This window comes from Castor canadensis, chromosome 11 (genome assembly GCF_047511655.1).
Source record: "Castor canadensis chromosome 11, mCasCan1.hap1v2, whole genome shotgun sequence".
NCBI classification, from domain to species: domain Eukaryota; kingdom Metazoa; phylum Chordata; class Mammalia; order Rodentia; family Castoridae; genus Castor; species Castor canadensis.
In genome coordinates, this window is record NC_133396.1 from 20,654,117 (window position 1) to 20,670,434 (window position 16,318).

The 16,318-nt window shown below is 37.8% G+C and overlaps 1 protein-coding gene and 1 non-coding gene across 7 annotated transcripts in view; one reads left to right on the plus strand and one right to left on the minus strand.

The window, feature by feature from the left end:
* The window catches only part of Stat5b (signal transducer and activator of transcription 5B), a 58,425-nt gene that overhangs the window by 25,827 nt on the left and 16,280 nt on the right, over nt 1-16,318 (minus strand). Inside the window, exon 1 of one of the 6 annotated variants that reach the window (XM_074045754.1) lies at nt 11,077-12,730. The exons of 4 other annotated variants lie outside the window; for them this stretch is intronic. The gene's annotated coding sequence lies outside the window, so the exon portion shown is untranslated. Of the gene's footprint in view, nt 1-609; nt 2,543-11,076; nt 12,731-16,318 lie in introns of those variants that run through there. One more of the 6 variants, XM_074045755.1, reaches the window with a different exon arrangement.
* On the plus strand, nt 15,540-15,667 carry LOC141414499 (small nucleolar RNA SNORA51). Its single transcript, XR_012439526.1, has one exon. It is a non-coding gene; the product is annotated as a small nucleolar RNA SNORA51 (small nucleolar RNA).

Genomic DNA, 16,318 nt, shown 5'->3' on the forward strand with positions numbered 1-16,318 from the left:
GCGTGGCCATGGGAAAGTACCCAGTTGGGTCTGTGAAGCATTAACTAGAACTGTACTGAGATCCAATAAGCAAATGCACAGAACCAATTTTAGGGAATAGCTTTAATGACCTAGAGATATTCTTTACTTTTGTTCAAACTGTCAGCAATGATAACCAGCATTTCAACATTCATAATAAGTAATTAGTAGAGGGATTTTTGAAAGGTCATTTTCGATTAGATATTTTGGCCTGAAGAAATGCAAGAAATATGCTGCCAGTTAGAAAAAAAGAGCCCAGTTTTAAAAAAAAAAAGTGAAAATATCTATAGCCTGGACTGATGAACCCTGCATATTAACACTAGTCCCTTAAATAGCAATGCTTCCACACAAAGAACACAGACTTATTTGGCAAAATACCCCAAGGTTCATCTTCAGGATTACTGCTATAGAAATTATGAAGCACTGTTCTGTTAAATTATAGCATGCAAAAAATCTTTCAGACACAAAAGCAATACATTTCACCCAAGTTAGAAGCGAAAATGAACTACTGTACTTTTTTTTTTTTAAACATGCACTTGGTTTCAGAAAAAATCATTTTATAAAGCTACCAGGATGCCTCCTCAGACTCACCTGAGATTTGTTTATTTATTTATTTATTGGTGGGACTGGGGTTTGAACTCAGGGCTTCATGCTTGTAAAGCAGGTGGCCTATCACTTGAGCTGCCACCACCCCCAGTCCACTTTTGCTCTGGTTACTTTTGTCTCACAAACTATTTGCCTGGGCTGGCCTTGAAATTCTAGACTTTCAATCTCAGCTTCCCAAGTAGCTAGGATTACAGGCATGAGGCACTGGGTGCCTAGCTCACCTGAGAATTTTTAATTCATTTGATAAGAGACTCTCTGGGATTAACTAGACTGGGACAACAGCGTTACTTTATATAACATTACTTTAAACCAATCTTACTCTAACACTGTTTCCTATAATGTGGAATTTGGAATAAGGTAGGGCTATCTTGGATCCCATCCAAAATGACTTGGCTACTGATCTGCAGAATTCTCCTTAGAACTATGTTACAGTTATGGTCCAGTGAGTTGGACCTGGATTTTGTTGACGACCAGAGCTTGCACACGTGCATATGTGTCAGGAAACAAAAATCCCTCCTCTGTGAGTTGTAGCCATCTGATCACATAACACTGAGCTATTTATGGGATGAGTCAGTTAGCCAACAATGAGGTATGGGGTGGTGCCAGTTACCTATTTTAGACTTGTGTGATGATGCTATAGAACATATGAACAGTGTACAATTTTATTTAGAGCTTTTAGGCATTAGGGTAGAGATCACTGTACAATCACTCCAGAAATCAAATTTCAGTGGCTGTGATTAACAGGAACAAAGGCTGGGACAGGAAAGCTCTTCCATAAGCAATTCCCCTTGATAATCAAACATCCGGAAGACAACATTCAATATACTTTTTAATCAAATGAATCTTATTCCAAGATTTTGACAACTCAAAACATACTAAATCATATTTTGAAGGAAGGATGCAGGGATGGAGGGATGAGTATATACCATACAGAAGCATGATATGAAAATAAAAAGCAGAGTTCTGATATCAATCTTTCTTAGTGAAGGACCAGGAAGAAGCAGGAGCTCACCATAGCTCTCTTAATAAACATGCAAATAATACCAACAGATAGGAAAGTTTCTTGTACTTGCATTCACCATCAGAAGTGATTCAAAAGTCAAAAGGAGTAAAGTGGTAGAAAAACTCAGAAACCCCTTTCCAGTCCACCCAAATAAAATGGTTTTGTGGTGATTCTCTATCCTTTTCTTATCTGTGTTTCTTCTTGTCATTATTACTTTCTGACATGTCCCCTATATTCGTTTACTGACTTCCCAGTAGGGTGAAATTGCCATGAGCACAATGACTTTGTTTTGCTCACTCTCTTTCTCTTAGGCCTCGAACAGTATCAGACATATAAGCACCACCAATTCTCCTTGATGTTGCATAAACATATATACACGCTATGGTCGAATCTGTCAGGCTTATTGTTTGTTTGCTTGTTTTAAAGTAGGGTCTCACTATGTAGCCCAGGCTGGCCTTGAACTCACAAGCTTCCTGCCTCAGTCTCAAGTACTAGGATTACAGGCGCAAAACACTATGCTTGTCCTTCTTTTCAAAATTATTATGGAACACATCAGTTTGAAATACCAAGGCATGAAAATGAAAAAGATTTCAATTTTAACCGATCAATTACAACTTTATAATTTGGATAAGTCTATGTTGACAATGTCTCTGTTCCTTGATAATATATGCAGTTGTCATTTTTTTTTTCAACTCTAATTGTAATTTTTCCTTTTAGTTTTTGTTTATTGTTTTTGTATATCTTTCCCCAATTGAACACTAAGAGCAGTAAGTGAAGGGGGACTCATCTATTTTTTTTTCAAGGCATTTTTATTAGCAGACATTAGTTATACAAGGGGAATTCACTGACATTTCTGAATATGCTTACGCTGTACATTGGTTAGGTTCGCCCTCACCATCTCTCTCCCTCATCCTCTTCCCCCCCAACTTAAACTATTACAAAAGGTTTCATTGTTCTACTTCATATATGTATATGAACCATATACATGGTTCATATCATGTATATGAATATCAACCATATTCACCTTCCTTTATCCCCTTCATTCACACTCCCCCAACCACCCACCCCCTCAGAGGACCTATTTTACAGTAGTCTTGTCCTTCATTTTTAATTCCAAAGTCCGTGCTCAAAGGGGTTTCTCAATGCTTCTCAGCTGTGAATATGCTGTACTTTGGTCAAGTTAACCCCCTTTATTACTCTCCCTTACACTTTTCCTCCTACCCTGAATGTACATCTTATTCATTGTCGTGCCCCAGCACCCAGTGTGGAGGCTTGTCTTGGAAGGTGTCAAATATTTTATGAGTGACCACACAAATAAAAATTTCACATGTCCTGCTGGCCAAGCATACTACAGGAATATATTATTGTTTTAGGAAAGAAATACTATGGTGATACTCCACACGTGTTGGGGTGCTGCATAAATGTAATGCTTTTTTTTGGAGACAGGGTCTTGCTATGTCGTTCAGGCTCGGGTCTGACTCCTGCTGAGTCACTGGAATTATAGATGTGTGCTACCATGCCTGGCCTGTAAACACTATTTATTTTAGATTTTATATTAGTTCTTAGTTTTTATCAAAGAGTAGAATGCTGAGCTCTTAGATTTATCTCAAGATATTTTTATGATTCCAATTATGGACACATCATAATAGTTATTTTGTAAAATAATATACTATTTGAAGGATAATAGCTGGTAAATACAAGGCAGCAGCAACTGCCTTATTTTGATAAATACAACATAGTTTCATTACATAAAGTGCTTTGGTAGAAATGAAAAGTAGATTCTGCTTACTATTATGCAAAAATGTAAAATAAGTAATTAGTAGAAAGATTCTGAATGTCCCCAACACAAAGAAGTGATAAATGTTTAACGTGACAGATCCAATAACCCTGATATGATCGTTACACATTGCATACATATACATTGTAATATCACACTGTACCCTTAAATATGTACAATTTTATGCCAATTAAAAATTTTTTTGGTGACACTATAGAGTTTGAACTCAGGGCTTCACGCTTGATAGGCAGGTGCTCTACCACTTGAGCCACTCCACCAGCCCCTTTTTTTGTTGGACATTTTGAGATAGGGTCTCTTGAACTATTTTGCCCAGGCTGGATTCAAACCTTGATCCTCCTGATCTCTGCCTCCTGAGTAGCTAAGATTATAAGCGTGAGCCACTGGTGCCCAGCTAAAATTAAAAAAATTTTAATGTGAAATAAAAGTACACTAAATAGTACAGATTATTTTAACTTTACTTTTAAACTGAGAATTATATACACACGGAATACGAGAATCATGTAACCATTTTAAATATTCACTTTAGACAAAAACCATTTCCCCCCAAATTTTTATGACTAAAATCTAGATTCTAAGTTGTGTTTTTCTTCATACATGTCAGAACACATCGTCCCCATTGTCAGGCTATGCCCATAAGGGAGATATAAACTTAATTCCCTGTCCCTTGTCCCTACTGTTTATCAAGCCATCACATGGTGACCTACCTATGCTTCAACTGCACTGCTGTCCCTGACACTCTCTCTTCTGCTTACTTACTGGCAGCTCCATCTTCAGTGCGTGACGTTCTGACAAGGGAAGTGGTTTGTATCTTTGGTAAGTCATCACAGGGGCTTCTCTAAAGACTGGGAAATGGATTCACTATTGTTTTTAGGCAAAGGTGAAAACCAGCTGAGCTTGGCCTAGCTGCACTCCATGTTCACAAGTATCCCCAGAGCAACTCATTCTGGGATGCAGAGTACTGGACATTCTGAATGCATCAGCATCTACACTGACCTTGTACAGCCAGATATATCTAAGGGCAAGAAGGGTCTGAGGCACTTTTTAATAAAATTCTCAAAGTCTCATGACTAACAATGTTACAGATTTACTGGAAACCATACAAATGAGTGTTTACTACATCAGTAAATGACATAAGTGTGTGGGACTGATCAGAAGCTTTCCCTTTTCAAAAAAGTAAAATGTAATCTTTTGCAAAGAAAAAACATTACTGTCTCTGAAGACTTCCAGAACAACAGGGTCCAGGTCTTGCCCTAATGTACTGTGGGGGAAGAGAAGGATAGTCTGATACTTGCAGGCTCCCAGTGCACATTTGTCAGCTAAGTAAATGAGTTCTGGCTTGCGTTGGGAGTAGAGGTTTAAAATGTATGTAGAAAGATTTAATTTGATGGATTCACATACAATTTAAAGCATTTATAATTTTTATCTTCCACCTCCCCCCAACACACACTCCCAATCCCATCTAATCGCAGTGCCCAAGTCTCTAAAATAGAGTTAGAGTTCTGGAGGTGATGCTGAATGTACCTAAATACAGGTCTGCAAAAGGTTTGCCCCCTTAAACTTTGTGCCTCAGTTTTATTACTTGCTAAATGGGAATGATACTACGTAGGTCCCTTGGGAAGCTGCCGTAACGAGTTAACATGTGGAAACACTTAAAACAGTGCTTGGCAAAGTACTACCATAGAGGTGCTCACCTTTATTCTGACTCTTGCTTTGCACTTTCAAAAGAGGCTTTCTTCTCCCCACCTCTAATTTTAACCCAACTCAAAAAACCTCCGAGTTATACTTCTTGCTATACTTCTCCTTAACTGATATCCTGCAGGATAAACTTAACCTTCTGTTTGAAAGAAGGGTTTCTTATTTCTTAATTGATTTACCAGCACAAGGACTTCTACAGACATGAACTATTGGGAGGGCAGGGGAAAGGCACTGTAAGTTCTCTGAATGAGAGCAGAAAGAGCTGTGAAGGGCAAGAGGAGGTGTAACAAGAGCAAGGTTTTGCCACACACACACAAAACCCCAAAAGACTCCAATTCAGATGTATTCCAAGAGGAAACTCTGCTGCCAGGGACCCTGCCTTTCCCTGCCCCTTCCAAGAACACATCTGAGTCCTGCTAATCAAAGCACAAAGACAACTAGTAAAATTTTAAGCTTTCATTTGTTATACTGCTGCATGAATTATTAGCAACAAATACTTTGATTCATCCAATAAATAAAAAAACAAACTTCAGAAATAATAAGGTTGAGAAATGAATTACTATAACATTTATTAGTGTCATTATTGCATAGCATCAATGACATTTAAGACCTAATGTTAACTGGACACTTACTAAATCATTTACAGCAAGCATTTTTATGAATATACTCATTTAATCCTCACAAAACCCTAGGAGGTAGGCACTGTTTTATTATTATTATTATTATCCCCACTCTATAGACAAAAACACTGAGGTTTAGCAAGGTCAAACAGGATAATTAGATGAATAACAACTTTGGGAAACAATCTGGCAGTTCCACAAAAGGTTACACAGACAGTTACTATATGATACAGTAGTTCCACTCCCAGTTAAATGCCTACAAGAATTAAAAACATATGTGAAGCTGGGAGAAAGGAAGGAAGAAAAGAAACATATATGTAAACATACAAAAATGTGTATACAGATGTTCATGGCAACAATATTCTTAAGAGCCAAAAGGTGGAAACAACCCAAATGTCCACTGAAGGATAAATGAATGCTATGCATATGAATGGTTAACTAAGATGGGTAAGATTGAATATTCCTCAGATATTAAAAAGGGCTGGGGATGTAGCTCAGTGGTAGAGTCTACATAGCATAGAGTTTAATTCCCAGCACCACAAGAAAAAAAAAAAAAGGAATGAAGTTCTGATCCATACTATAATATGGCTGAACCTTGAAAACATCATACAAAGTGAAAGTAGACAGACACAAAAGGCATATATCATGGAATTCGATAGTGGTAATGGTGTGCAACTCTGAGAACACACTAATACTGTACTCAACTGCATACACTTCACAAGGGTGAATTTTATGATATATGATTCTATCTCAAAAAAGTGATTTAAAAAAGAGGGGTGAGCCCACAGCCTATAATCCCAGCTACTTGGGAGGCTGAGATCAAGAGGATCAAGGTTCAAGCCCAACCCTGGCAAACAGTTTGTGAAATCCTCATCTCCAAAATAACCAAAGCAAAATGGACTGAAGGTATGGCTAAAGCGGTAGAGAGCCTGCTTTGCAAGCATGAAACCCTGTGTTCAAACCTCAGTCCCAGAAAAAAAAAAAAAAAAAGGAGGTGAAGTAGCAGCTCCTGGTCCCACAGCACTAAGGTCTGATCTGGACTGGCTCCACCCACAGCCTGCATCTCACTACTGTACCATGCTGCTTGTACTCCAAGGGCTGTGGCTTCTCATATTATTCTCTCACTTCTTCAGATTTCTGCTATATTCAATAATATAAAGAGAAGATAAGAAATTAGAATAAGAAACCTGATGTTGAGAAGGTCTGATGTTGGCAAAAGGTAGGGCTAATTAGCAGAAGAAACACAAAATGTATAAATACTGCTTCTTATCTGCACAGGACAGGCAAGGAGCCAGCATTCAAAGTTGTTACACATATTAACACCTGTTGATGACTAAAGGGCTGTGAATTAAGAGCTAGGTCCCTGGTCACTCTGCTGACTGTTTTACCATCAATACTAACACTATCAATGTAATATGTACCAGTGGTTATCTAATAGGAAGAACTTTGGGGGACAGAAAAATATTAAATAACATTAATAAGGAATTAAGACTTTATTCATATCAAAATTGGCCTGACATCAAGTAAGAAGGTCAGAATAAAAAGACCACATCTAGAAGTAGGTCAATAGCAGAGCCATCTGCTCTTTAAAAAAAAAAAATCTGAACACTACCTTACAAGTAACCGGGAAGCCAATTCTCCTTTGAAAAAAAAAATCATACTATTAAACTGATGGCAAGGGAACAGAAAGAATAAAAGCATTTGGCCCACAAAGAAACAAACAAGGAAAACTTTGCACAGGCAACAAAGAGATGATAACATTCTGGGAAGACAATCAGTCATAAATCTTTACATCACAGCCAAATCATTACATATTATCTGAGAAGAAGAGAGAAAAAGGAGGGAAAGGGGCCCAAGGAGAGGGAAGGAGGGGAGCTACTTGCTAAATATAAAAATCAAGCCTTTATCAGCAGGTCATAATATTCAAAACTCTCATCTAAATATAAAATGTAAGACTTTACCTGAATATGCACAATCTCAAAAACAGAATAGACACAGACAAGGATCCTCATGGCTGCCAAAACCATGGTGGGTGAGTGTGTGTGGGGGTGACTGGCAGTTGTTGGAAAGAGGATGTTCATCTGGTCTCAAAAAAGTACCTCACATACTTCTTATTATTTAGAAAGGGGAAAAGATACATTTTAGTGGATAAATTTGGCAGACAACACCTTAATCAAGTGATCAAACATCCCTAGTCATGGGACAAACTGACCATATGCACCTTCAGATTTGAAATGCTGAAAAGAAACACAAAAAACTAAAAACTAAATTATAAAGAAACATGAGAGTTGGGGGAGTGGCTCAAGTGGGAGAGAGCCTGCTTAGCAAGAACACAGCCCTGAGTTCACACTCTGGTCCTGTGGAAGGAAAGAAGGGAGGGAGGGAGGAAGGGAGGAAGGAAGGAAGGAAGGAAGAAGAAATAATCGACAGTAAGATACATTCAAATTGTGAGACTCTCAGGAAAGACCAAAAGAAAAAAAGTAAAAGCAGTACTGTTCTAGAAAAAAAGGAGACTACAGAGACATGACCATCAAGAGCATAATTAAAAGCAAAACATGGCTTTTATTTAAATACAGTCTGTAAATTAGATATTATTAAGTATCAATGTTAAATTTCTTGAGGGTGACAATGGCACTGAGAAAATGTCCTTGTTCTTAGTAGCACACACTTATTTAATGGTAAAAGGTCTGCAAGTTACCTTCAGAGGAGGAGGGAAGAGTGTGGTGGGAGGGAGTGACAAAGCAAACATGACAACTGCTCACAGTTGGTCAATCCAGGTAAAGTCTATCTCAGTGTCTGATGTTTTATTCTTTCAACTTCTAGAATAGTAATTTTTTTCAACATCAAAATTCAGGACAAAAATTCCAAAAGAGAAAAAGGAAGCAGTGAGGATGGAGATTTGACTCTCGTCTTTGAAACTGTCCTAGCAGTACATAAAACTTTGGACTGCTCAGACTTGGTGTTGTAGCTAGCTGGATGCCAGCATCCCTGTGTGTGTGTTACCATCTTCGTTTCAAATCCACCCAGAAACCTGAACAACCCATTAGGAAAGAAGTTACAGCAGTACTGTTTTCTAGATGACTAAAAATATTTGCTGGAGTTCACAAATAATGTCCATTCACATTACTGACAAATAAACAGGTTCCCAATAGTTTCTTCATTAAAGCTCACAGCCTCCCTCTTACCTACCATTGATAATTATGGATTAAGTTTCCACTTAGCAAAATTTACTTTGGAGAGTAGCTGGCACAAGGTCAACTCCCAGGGATAACCACTAATTAGATAGTGCAATATACAAGAGGGAGAAAGTGGAGATAACCTAAATGTCCAAAATAGGGGAATGGTGAAACTGTAAAATTAATCTGATAGAATAATGTGCAACATTTAAATGACATGATGTATCATGTAGACACATCTTAAAGCACTATACAAGAATGTTAAGTGAAAAAGTATATATAATGTGTATGATAGACACAATACCAGAGAAGGGTCAAAGTGAAGTGCAAGCACCTCTTACATTTAGGTGAAGGAGTTTTGCTACATTTTTTTTTTTGGGGTAAAGTTCTTTGATTTATTAAATTTTATTTAAAATGTAAAACTTGAGGGCTGGAGCTGGAGCTCAGTGATAGTGTGTGTGCTTAGCATAAAAATGTAAACTTTGGAAAATAAAATTAGCAATGATGGGCAATTAGTACTAGACTATTCTACAGGAACCAACTTAAAGGGACATGCAAAGATATAAGAAGAAATATTTTCCAATATGACAGTATATAGGTTATGATACTGTCTTAAAAACTAGGTAGCTGATTTAAATAAGACATGAGATATTAAAAATTCAGAATTATGAAGTATTTTGAAAAGAAATGCAATTATAGCAGTTTCAAATGCATACCAACTTAATGTGCTTTTAAGTCATGGCTCAAGACTATTAATGGCTAAGGTTAATTTGTAATTTTGACATGTATTATATATGTGTGTTCTCTTTTCATCTTTGATAGACTAAACAAACTTGAACCAACCGTAAATAGAATGAAATACACAGAAAACCATTCATAACAAAAAAAGAATTCCTTTAAAAAAATATGCTTCCCACACCCAGAATCAAACATCTGGACACAGTTGGCCTGCACAATGTCCCTTGGTAGGGACTCTAGACAGCTGTACAGACAAGCTGGGATCACAGAAAGCCTCAGCTGTTGGTTCTTCACTTAGTCCCTACTCAAAGGCCAATAGAACTGGAAGAAAATCTGCCTGTTTTGTTGGTAACAACTTATTTTATACTATGAACCTGCACCTAAGTGATGTTTGTACTCCCTTGGATTCTTCACTATTATAGGAAGGTTGGACAGAAAGACCAGTTTCCATAGCACTATCAGGCACTTTTGCTAAGGAAGCCTTGAGAAGATTTCCCTACATTTTTTATGTACATCAGCACAAACTTTCACCAATCTCTGCCATCAACAGTAAATGTAGGGAAGAGACCAATAACACAACAGAAAAGCACACCTATCTGCTGAGTCCAAACTAAATGCAGAAAATGGCATTTTGTTTCCTTTTTCAAGTAGCTGTGTTCAGTGCATCTACCCTGAATTACTGTCTTCATTTTTGCTTAGGGACAATGTATATAAGTACTATATGGGGACATAAGGGTTTGCAAATAACAAAATGAAAAGTGAGTCTGAATATGCTTTGGTTAAAATAACAGAAGACTAAAATCTCCTCTTTTGAGAGAGAAATGCCTCATCAGATAATTTCTTTGCTTATTTTGTGATATTTCACTTATGAAGCCTGACTACCGCATTCTGAAGATAGTGTGTGGGGCATAACACTACCTAGAGTTAAGTAACATAAGTCCTGAGAAAAGGTGGACCTAACAATGAGCCAATGTTAAGCTAATAGCTAATTCTAGGGATGGGGGTGTGGCTCAAGTAGTAGAGCCCTTGCCTAGCATGCTTGAGGCCCTGGGTTCAATTCCCAATACCACAGGGAGGGAGGAGAGGAGAAGCTTATTCTAATTCTGAGAAGAAATGGCATCTGAGTAAGAACTAATGTCTTAGAAAAATCAAAATGCTTGTTCTGTCAGAAAAGAAAGGTTACCCAGGCATGAGAAACAATTAAACACCACTATCAGGGCATTTAAAGTTAAGATGAATTAATATTACACACAAAGTAGTTGCCCACATTACTACATCATTAACACTGAGAGTTTACAATTAAATGGAATCACTTTTGCTAAAACAGATTTTTCTCTCCCTATACATCTACCAGGATGTCTAAAGACACCTTAGGACCATGTGCTCCTATAGCACACAACAGATGCACCAAAAGGTTCCCACCTCTTAACGAACAGCTTGTGCCTTCGTTAGTAGCCAGCGTAGAGGCAGAACCTTCTGTGTACATGCTCTTTCACAGGCTGCGCTGTTACAGGAAGAAGCAAAGAGCAGCGATTTCCTTCCAAAAGGTCAGCTGCCTCAGACAGACCAAACAGAAAGCAGTAAATTCTTGCCAACTTCCCCTCCTGCCTCTGCAGCGAGTACGCAACAGCATTTGGTTTCCAGTAAAGCTCCAAAGAAAAACAAAGCAAATGTGAGACCCAGAACCTATGTGATCTAAGTGAAAGGCAGTAAGATAATATGTGCTACGCTTTTTAAACAGCAGTGGAACTGTTAAGGACTGTCAGGTTAAATGTGAGATTAAACATGAGGAAAAGGACAGGACCAGAGCCATGCTACATTTTATACTAATGTTCTAGAAGTCTCTATCTAAAAATAAGATGGTATTTTGATTATAACAAATGTTTGACTGATGTACAATTAAATTTTCAGCCTTTCCTCTTCTCAAAATTAAAGTCAAAACAGCCGTCCAATATGCTACAGCATTGGCAGTGTTCAAGACTGACAGCCATCAAAGCCATGTACAATAAATATATCGTTTCTTAGGCTAAACATGGAAAAAAACACTGTGAAATAACCAAAAGAATAGGATTTTAAATCCTCTTTGGGTAGTAATCCCAAATAATTATGAATAATTCCACTCCCACTCAAAAAAAAAAAAAACAACACTGTATTCTTATACAGACTTCCTTAAATTAAGACAGCATCAAATTGCAGGAAAAACTACATTCAATTTTCCTAGAGACAACAGAATCAGATCCTTTGGGGTAAAAAAGTGAAGAAGAAAGAAGGGAAAATGAAGATTTTGAGTTTTCTCAAACAGATTAGTTTCTGTCTTAACTGTCTATGTACAATTTGCAAGAAAATGTGATGAGTCTCTCCAGCAAGCTCCCACAGCATGCCATAGAGCTCTGTGTGGTTTCTAACTTGTCACTTTCAGGTTGTGGTAGCAACAAAGACCCAGGTTTTTTGTGAGACAAGCTTTTGTTCTAAAGAGTCTGGTCTTTGATGATGGAGAACGTTTAACCCCAGTCTGAGAACACTCAGTTTGAAATGAAAACAGTTTGGGGTTCAAGGAAAAATTCTTGAGTTTGTTACTTAGGCCAAATTAAGCTACACACTGAAAACTATTTCATGTTGGACACAAATTACACTACTTCATTCCCAAGCATTTCCTATGCTTAACTGCCAGACCTTAAAAACAGTAGCAACAGGATTCCTTCATAGGGAAAAGAGAAGGAAACTACTAGCACCAGTAGGAATAGTTGACAGAGTCACAGCAGTGGTAATAAGTATTGAAGGCGTGCTTGTCACAGGCCATGCACCGTTGGGTGCACTTTATATGCGTCCTTCCTGAAGCCTCACAAGGCATAGGTGAGGAAACAGACTCAAGAGTTATGAAATGTTCTCAAAGTCCCATAGCAAGTAGGTGAAGGAGCTGGGATTCACCCTAGAAAGAGCTACCTGTGGAGTATCTGCGTCAGTCACACAGATTAATTTATTAAAAATCCTCACCTAGCCAAATGAGTTCTTCCTAAAGACTACTTTATAATAAAAGCTACAAAGTGAATTATCACAAAGTGCAACTTCCAAACAGATACAAAAGCTTATTTGACAATCCAAAAAAAAAAAAAAAAGACTTTAAATGAGATTCCTTTCCAAAAGGATTTGAGAACACCTCGGTGACAAGCCTTCAAACACAAAGAAAGCCATGGTAAGGGTTTGGTGGGTTACCTTCATTCTTCTAAATCAATCAGAAATGGGTTAAAAGCTTTAGATTGTAAAAGGATGTGGGAGGAGAATAACCAGAACCATCCTGGGGGTGGGTAGTTTTCCAATAAGGCCAAAAACCTAAATCCTGACCACTTGTGATCAGAAAGAGCAACATGACCCTTCCTAAAAGAAGCACAGTTGTTACATTTGTTCTCCAATTCCATATTGGGTTTCCATTAGTGACACTGCTATCTATCACACCTACTACAGATCAACCTAAACTCCAGTTTGCTGATGCCAGAAAACATTTCTCATAAAGGGACAATATCATTCACACAAATGAGAAAACAACTTGTGGAGTATTTCAGTGGGTCAGATGCAATAATAAAGGGTATGGAAGTCAGGTGTCACTGGATACCTCCTCACATTATACCAATAATTAAACATCAACTTGCCTAATGCTGATGCACGTATAAAGCTGCAGAGAAGGTATGAGTAATAAATTCCTGTGGTAAATAACATATGTTAATATGACAATTGTAGAAATAACTATGCTATACTCAGTGTACATTAAATACTAGTTGAGTGCTGGGAGGTCCGCTGTGCTCACCAAGTCATACAAAGAAGTAGATGTGAAGATCGGTATTGAATTTAACAGTGTGTGCAATGTCAAGGGGAAATCTGGAACCAGGACACTGGGAAATTCCATACTCCTGTGAAGGGAAAATGTCTCGTACAATCTTTAACACAATTAGTGAAACAGAACCAATACAATACTTTCGTCTGGTATCTTTTATCATTTTGATCATTCCATTTTAAAAAAGATGGAATGCTTTGCCTCTCTAGAATCAGAATTTACCCTACAGCCTGGGCTAAAGAACCAAAGCAATGTTGAGTGATCTGCTGCTTAACTAAGACTGGAAGCTATCCCAGGATAAGAACCGTATCTTGTTCATTCTGATACAAGAAATTGTACATTTCCCAAACACAGTACGTGGTACATGGTAGGTATTCAGTAATTGTGTGTTAAATACAATTTTGGTGGACCTGCATGTTACAAAAAGAACCTAAATTGGAGGAAATAGAAGGTGGGTCAGTTATTTCCTTCAACATGTTATTTTTAACACAGTGGAGGTCATTAACTTGAGTCCTTATTACAGGAATAATGGGAGTGAATCACACTTTATAGAAACTGTGACGGAGGTTTTGACTCATCGCTGGTGCTAATCAAGGTAAATATAATCGCAAGTTGTACCATCCGCAAACACGATGACAAGTTTGTAAAACAAAGCTAACATCTCATTGCAGCAATTTCAAAGAGAAGAATCACATGAAATATGATGGTGCTGGTATGAGCTGAAATTCCAAAGAAAGCTTTGTCTCTACACAAACCAAACTGTTTCTTCTAATTATGTCTCAAGAAAGGAGTTGAGTATAAATGGAAAGCAGATCATTTACCAACAACACACTCCTTCAGTTATCATGTATGCCACTAAATACCATCTAGAAAGATTTATTATTGTGCCAAAACAAGATGATGTGGCTCTATGTCCACAATGTAGATTAACGTTAGAAGGATGACTCAGGACTAATGGCATCGGTCTGATACACACTGAGCCTAGTTTATTTTATTTTTTATCTCCTGAGAGTTCATCAACTGTAGGATGGAATGCCAACTCAAGATGGTATTTCAATAAACAGCCACCTTTGACTACAGACTTTTTTTTAAATTCAAGATGTATTTTCATGTAGCAAAGTAAATTTAGCAAATGAAAATACCATCTTGACTTGCTATGGATGTCCCTTATCCCTGCCAAAAATGACAAGCTGCTTGCTCACAAGCTGTCACTAATTAGCAGCTGCTGCTGTAAAGAAAACCAACATAAGTGCCAATAAAAGCATATTGAACTGAAAGGAGGCCCTATGACAAGGAATGGGAAATGCCAGAATCTATGTGTGACTAGACAACTTCATAAATATGGGTAATCTAAATTTGGGAGAAGTGGGGACAGGGCAATAATGGCTATATACACCTATTCCTATTTAAGCAGGAAGGACTGGAAGATTCTCCCAGCATCCTAACAGTCATGGAAATACCAAGGTACCAATGTTACTGAATTCATCACTAACATTTCCACTTTTCCAAGAGGAGCCAATCTTGATGCTGGAGAATTTTTCATTGTCAAGACATCTGTCTCCAGCACATTAACACCTGCATCTGTAGACATCATAAAAATTGCCCAAACTCTGATGGTTCTAAATCTTAATTCTTGATTCTGTGCTTTACAGGATGAAAAGAATGGAGTCAAGGGAAGGAAGTCACAGTGATCGACCTGCTCGGGGCAAACAAAGCAGGACACCAGCTCTATGTTCAGAGTTCCATTTAAGAGGCCAGAGCCCAAGATCCTGTCTGAAAGCTAAATTCCAGATTACTTTTCAAATCATTCACTAAAGCTCTCCCTCTCTCCTTGTTTCTACCAATCAGATCGGCACATTTTTCTTTTCCCTCAACAAGCTAGTGTCTGTCCTTTAAAAAATTTGTAGATATTTCCACCTTAATTTTGGCACTCTTAACTTTTTCTCTCTTCTTTAAGGTGGACTACTAGAGAGTTGTGACCATTTTACTTATATTTGGACCCATGGAGTCAGGTTGTCTCTGCACCAATTACTCAGAACAATAAGAATAGAAAAGAGGTCTCCTGGTGCTTACCACAGGCTGTGTTTTTCCACGACTGTATAGGAAAAGGAGGCAAAATAAACCTACCCATATACACCTCAAGAGGCCCTGTGCCTGGTCAGAATTGTGCATGGAGAGACAGATGCTGGGAAAAACCTTTTTTTTAAAAAAGGAAAAGACAAGGAAGAAAGTGAAGGAGGGAAAGGGAAGGGAAAGAAATGGATGTGAAAGGAAGGAGGGAAAAGGGAGGGAGGGAGGAAGATACAAAAAGAATAGAAAAAAAGAGAAAAGAAATGAGTTACCCACATATAATTTCTTGATGGAGCTGCAATCAAAATCTCTCTTGAAAATGATGTCTCCTACCTAGAGTATGTCTAAAGATCTGCATAAACAATTACAGCAGTGTGCCAGTAATTTTCCAGTTCATAATCAGGCTATAAGAAGAGAACAATTTGTTTTAGGAAACATGGAGAAAGACTAATCTCTGATATTATTGTCAGTGCAGGCTTATCAGCAAGACTTGGAGTAGATAAGCCTACAGACATTCAGATTAGGAATCACATTTTCAAAGCTCTAATACCCCCCTAGTGGTATGCAGCAAACTGTTGAATTAACCTGTCTTTGGATATTTACTGTGTGTGCATCACTGGCTAGGTCTTGCTTCAGAGCAAGAACGACATAAACAAAGGAAAGAAAAACCATCAGGTCTCGAAGAAAAGGGTCATGTTAAAAAATAAAAGGAAAGAAAGAATAAGCCAGATACAAAGGAGCAAATACTAAATGATTCCATTTACA